Here is a 6,000-nt window from a genome sequence, read left to right as displayed (position 1 = left end):
TTATACAGTAACGACCGAATAAGTAAAGATCGTATAATTATGAAGTGAAAAATCAATAAAGAAGAATTATTTCTAAGAGAGGTGATTCGACAATTTATGATTACATTTCCAAATAACTGGATCCTTCGCTCAAAGCTAAGAATCAAAGAGAACGAGTTGATTCATCTTTCTCGATGAACAACTTAAACGATCAAAGATTCTTGGCGAATTTCGTAAGAAATCATAGAGCGTTGAAGACAGCCAATAATAACCTCGACGAAACAAGAATCTTCCCCGCGAGGTGCTGGTTCGATTTCCACTTACATTTCTCGTAACCCAATACCGTCGCGTTCGATCTTATCCCCCATGTCCTTTAATTTCCTACGCAGCGTCATTACGTCGTCGATCGCGACGGAATTCCAGTCGATCGACAGAAATAAAACGAGGAAAAGAAAAGAGGACGAGGCAAAAGTAAAAGAAGAAGGGCAGGGGGGAGGTGAGAGATATCGAGAATGGAAAAACGCAGCGACACGGAAGGGATTCAAATGAACTGGAAATCGAGAAGGCGCGATCTCGAATATTCTCGACGTTTCTCGAGAAACTGTCGATCCTCTCCGGCTGTCCCCGTTACTCGTCTAAGTTGCACGCGAACCAAGAAAATCTGGCGATAATTAATCGACCCTACTCCACGATACTCGAACCTCCCCGGAGGAGACGGTGCTCGACGTCGGCTAATTGATCGCGATCCGCTGTTCTTTGATTGATCGCTTAATCGACCGGAGTGAAAAAAAAGGAGAGAGAAATAGGAGACCAACGGAGTGGAAAAAATTGGAACACGCTAAAACCTCGATCGCAAAAGTCCTCGACGAGACAAGGTGTACGCGACTATACATATACGTATGTACCCTACGTTCATCTCGAACGCGAATCTTTGTTTAGGAGTTCGATGAACGAGACCGCAGCTCCGAGAGGACTGCTGGTGCATTGGAGTAAACGGAAATAATTATTCCAGCTTTTCGACGTCCCGGGTCATGTCGACAACGATTATTGACAAGCGTAATTTCCGTTATCGTTCGTCTATTAATTAGACCGCACCAGCGTGGTTTTCCCGTTTGTCGTTATTTGTCGGCAAATATGTTGAAACGTGTCAACAAACGGTAATAACGTTCGGGATTGTTTCACAAATTCGAAATTAATGATAATTTCTTGAATGAAAGAATACATATATATTATAGCTACGCTGGAAATAATTCGATTTATCGGAATTGATACAGAAATTTTCCAAGCACCGGGCTAAAAGCACCGTTATAGTTAGGAGTAGATTGAAAATGCCACCTGTCGAGTAGGGAGAGAGGGTGAAGATTAATTCGTTTAGGAAGTCAGGTGAACCGGAATCAAGGGTTCGCCTGACTTCCTAAGGGAGAGGAGAAATTTCGATGAAGGTTCGATCGATGCGTTAAACCCGAGAACAAGAAGCTACCGGCGGCATAGCAATGCGATTTCATGTTTCGAGTTATTACATTCGAACGACGTGAGACGATCGTTTCTGTACTGGCAAATTGTGCATGTACTAAAATCCAATTGCGCCGATGCACGACCGTAAAATATACATGGAATGGCTTCAAACGTTTCCTGTAACCCGTCCACGATCCCTAATTTTCCACAAATATAATCTGTCTTTCTGTTAGAAAACCGAATATCCAGCCAGACTCTACGATACCTCTTTCCTATCCTAAAATTGTTTATAAGCTTGTATTTGGAGATGTATGATATGCTTTAGAATATAAAAATATATAAATCTTTTGGTTGGCGGTATTAAAAATCTAAGCAGAATGAAATCGCAAAGAGAATCAAAATTATTAACAAAATATTAAAGAAACCATCTTTTCTCAAAATGTTGATTGGCAGACTTGTGCTATTTTAGAATTCATGTCTCTTTAGAATTGCCCTCTTCAATAAGTAAAAGCACGTTTTAAGGAGGATCACACTCGAAAGAGCGATCTTAAGATACATACTCGAGTCAAGATATGTTTGTACTGAAGATATTGGTACTAAAAGATACTCCTACACGCATGGTTCGATCAAGACTAACGCAAGAGGAACGACAGAAAAGGGGACGAATCCGTGAAGTAGACTGATCCTCGCCGAGCAGTCTCGAGGCTTAGTGTCAACAATGATATGACGTGATATGCAAATGGAAGATCATTCGAAAGAGAACGATACGTGGCCACCTAATGAATATTTACTCGCGCTTGAAGACACCGAAGTACGGCTACGGATATCGGGGCAATCCGTACGACGATTAAACGTATAATTTTCGAATTAAAGTATCGATCAAATCGTTAAACAGTTGTCCCATGCAAATGGAAGGTATACGCCAAGTAATGGTCGCTCTTTGATCGAACTACCTTTTACTCTTACCTTTACTTTTACTCTTTTGGTTCTACTTTTCTACATTCACTAATAACCTCGTTTTCATCGAATTTTACAATAAAAGTTTATTATATGACAAATAAAATGGCTTTGAATGTTTTAAGGAAATCTTTAGCATAAAAGTAGAAGAAGAAATTACGTCGAGCAACGATGATTCTCTCATATTCTTCTCAAACATAAGAGATTTTCTATTTTCTTTCTTCTAGAAGATAATGCAAGATACGCAGTACTGCAATATTTTAATAATGAATCTTTTCGTAATTTTTTAGATAGAAAAGATATTTAAACTCACCTCGGTTGTAACATCCGACAATTAATCCAACAAGTCGTCCAACTCGATTTCCATCAAACACTGACACAATCACGTCCCAAAGATCACCTCAATTGCCAGCATTGAAATCACCGACATCGTCGAACCCCCAGCTTCGAATGCCTGGGCACGTAAACCGAATACTTGGAGTATACGAACTAGCCTCGCGTTAGCGACCGTTTAACACGGACAATTATGTTAACCAAGGAAGCGAGGTTAATCGTCGTTCTCCATTGTTTGCTAAAACAAAGCGTGGAAGATCGCGCGCGAGCCTCCTTTCTCGCGACGTTCCCTCTACCCTTTTTCGCTGGTTCCGGACCGTTAATCCATCACGGTTCACGGCGTCGACGAGAGAGAAAAGCATCCGTGACAAATCGAAGATGGTGCCAGCCGCGAAAGAAGTTGCATTAATTTAACACATGTTCCTCTAGGTCCGATTGCACGGTGACAAATACGGCACGACTTGACTGTGAAAAAGCCACGAACAGGAAGCAACCTCCCACGACGTAACCACGTGCTAATCCTCCAGTGAAAACCGGTGCTTCCAACTAATCTTCAAGATCTTGCAAACGGTATGACAGAAAGACTGATTAAAATCTCCAACAAGTATCTTCCGTCTTCGAACGATCTGCAGTTTAATTAATTTAACAAATTAAAGACGTTGTAAGATTTCCAATGTAGGAGAATACTCGTCTTTTACGGAAAGAAGAGTATGTGAAAGACTCGTTAATTAATTGTACCACGTGCTTCTTCGAGTTTCTGGTCCCCCGACGCTCTCGCCGTCAGGTGCACGTCGCGGTGTCAAGGTAACCACGTGCAAACGAGACGGCAGGACCGCTGTCGCCTCGAATTACACCGACTTCACTCCACTTTCCTGACTCCCATTCCACCAGCTCCTCGATGTTTTAATTCAGTACCACTGACCACCTTTTCAAATAACACTGTTTGACAGTCTCACCACGTCGAAGATATCGATCTCTGAAACACAAACCTTTCGCGTTAATCGAAAACGAAAGATTCACGGATTCATCCTCGAACCTCTAATCGGCAGACGTAAACGATTATCGACGACACGATCAAACGAACTCGGCACGTTTCTTTTATCCTTGTACGAAGTTTCACTCGTGATCGAACACAGACTAATTTTTTGATCAGATCCACTGGAACTTGCCGATTTCGTTTAGGAACGCACGGATCGAACGAATGCCACCTAAGTTCCGGAAGAGACGCGTGCACGTACCGGCGCGTTACTTCATCGAGTTGGAAGAATAGCAAAAGAGGTGGAGTGGACGTGGTGTTCACCAGCGAGTGGTGGTGAAGCGATGCTGGCCGCGACGATGCCGCTGGGTGGTGGTGGTGGTGGTGGTGGTGGTGGATAAGAAGAAGAAGAAGGAAACACAAGAGGAGGTGTGCTTGGCGCGATCTAGCCGAGAGTGGTACCAGCGGCCACTGAAGAAGAAGTGGCGTGTGCGGATCGCACGGCCGGGTGAAACGAAGACAGCGGCCTCGAAATGGTAAGAGACAGAGAGCAGAGCGGCCGAAAGAGAAGTAGACGGGAGTAGGAGGGATGGGAAAGGAAGAGGAAAGAGAGGGAGAGAAGAACGAGAAGAGGGAGGAAGGAGTAAGATCCTCGGGAGAGCGTCCTTCTTGGTAGAAAGGGAGGACGAGGAATGGTCCGTCAAATGGTATCCCTGCGTACCGAAACCGTTGCCCACCTGAAAATCCTGGCTTCCTTCTTCCTTCTTCTTTTTTGCCATAGCTAATTGTACGGACGTGACATCGTGCTTATGGCGTGGAGCGCGTTCGAGGACGCGTTTCGAGAGATATCGGATCGTGTCGAATGGGCAAGAACGAAGAAGAGATAAATTTCTGTGTAGAAGAAGAAAGATTGGTAAGATATCCTTAATAGAAACTGGTTCTGAGTCGACATTGCAATCGATAATTGAGCATGTACAAAAAGCATATTGAAAAAGAAAATAATAAAAAAAAAGATAGATCTGAGAGTTTTAAAAGAAAAAGCGTACGAATAAAAGTGGTAAATACTTGCGAAAGGAGGAAAGGAAAAAGCACTGGAACGGCAAATATTTGTGGTAGGGAACTGGCGAAACTTACGACGAAACGATACCGGGGACAGTCACGAGTCGCATTCTCGTATAATTGTTAAGTACGAAAGCATCCGGGATATCCTCAGGACGAAAGGCAGAGAGTAGACTGCAGAAATCACGTATAACGAACGAGATATTCCAAGATTTTCCACTTTTCGACGTCTGCGAAGAAACAGTTGGCAAGCGGTGTGCGCTCGCTTAATTTGCAGATGTGCTCGTCGTCGACGACAACCACGGCTACTCTTCCCTTACGTTTCTGTCTCGAGCGACCTGCATATGTGCACCCATACACAACACTTCCACCAACTTTATCGCTCTCGAATTCTCGGAGAAATTGTTTCTCGTCTACGTACAACTTTATCGACCATTTTTTACCATTAAAAAGACGTTGGAAAATATGTTAATTGCTGTATATAGATCATTAATCAGTAGCCAAAGGTGATAACCGACAAAGATGGTAATTCTTCGAACCCGAAATTTCGATACTTTCTCTTCAACTAAAGCGGTATCCAACATTAGAGATAATCATACAGGTTTAATGGCCTTTGATTAAAGACAAGCTAATAAATCGCCCAGCCTCTAATGATACCTCTTCTACACCCGACGACAACCAAATCCTACATCTATCTAGTCGCTCTTCCTGCCTGTCCGTCTTCGCCGGTATGTACATCCGCGCGGCAGGCACAATATCCAGCAGGTTCTCGCGATCGTTCTTTCCACGTCGTGTAAAAGCACAGGTACGCCTCGTAACAACGTCGTGGTACAACGATAGAAGAGACAGAACCCACGACAGGATATCACGTGTCTCTAGTGCGCGTCCTTTAAGTCCATGGATCCGCGGCCGTCCGCGATGCGCTTTTCACGGTCTTCTGATACATTGCTACCGTTTCGAGGAGGGTCCCTGTGCATCCTCCAGCCGTACAGACTGCCCCTCACCGAAGGCCTTGTATTATGGTAAACGAGACATCGGAGCCAGAGGCTGCCAGTCACCGGTACTCCTTCCACTTCCCTCCGATTCTCTCCTTTCCTCGTTTGTCTACTCGCAGTTGTCCTCCCCACGTTGCCTCTTCCTGCTTGCTCCCGTTACTGCCTCCCCGATGTCTTCTGTTACAATCCTCCGTGTCTCGCTGCTCGAACTCCAACCGCCGCACCGTCTTCTTCGAAGACTTAATA

Source organism: Bombus vancouverensis, chromosome 5 (genome assembly GCF_051014615.1).
Source record: "Bombus vancouverensis nearcticus chromosome 5, iyBomVanc1_principal, whole genome shotgun sequence".
Classification (NCBI taxonomy): Eukaryota; Metazoa; Arthropoda; class Insecta; order Hymenoptera; family Apidae; genus Bombus; species Bombus vancouverensis.
The sequence above is the reverse complement of the archived record's forward strand: the minus strand, read 5'-3'. Positions refer to the sequence as shown.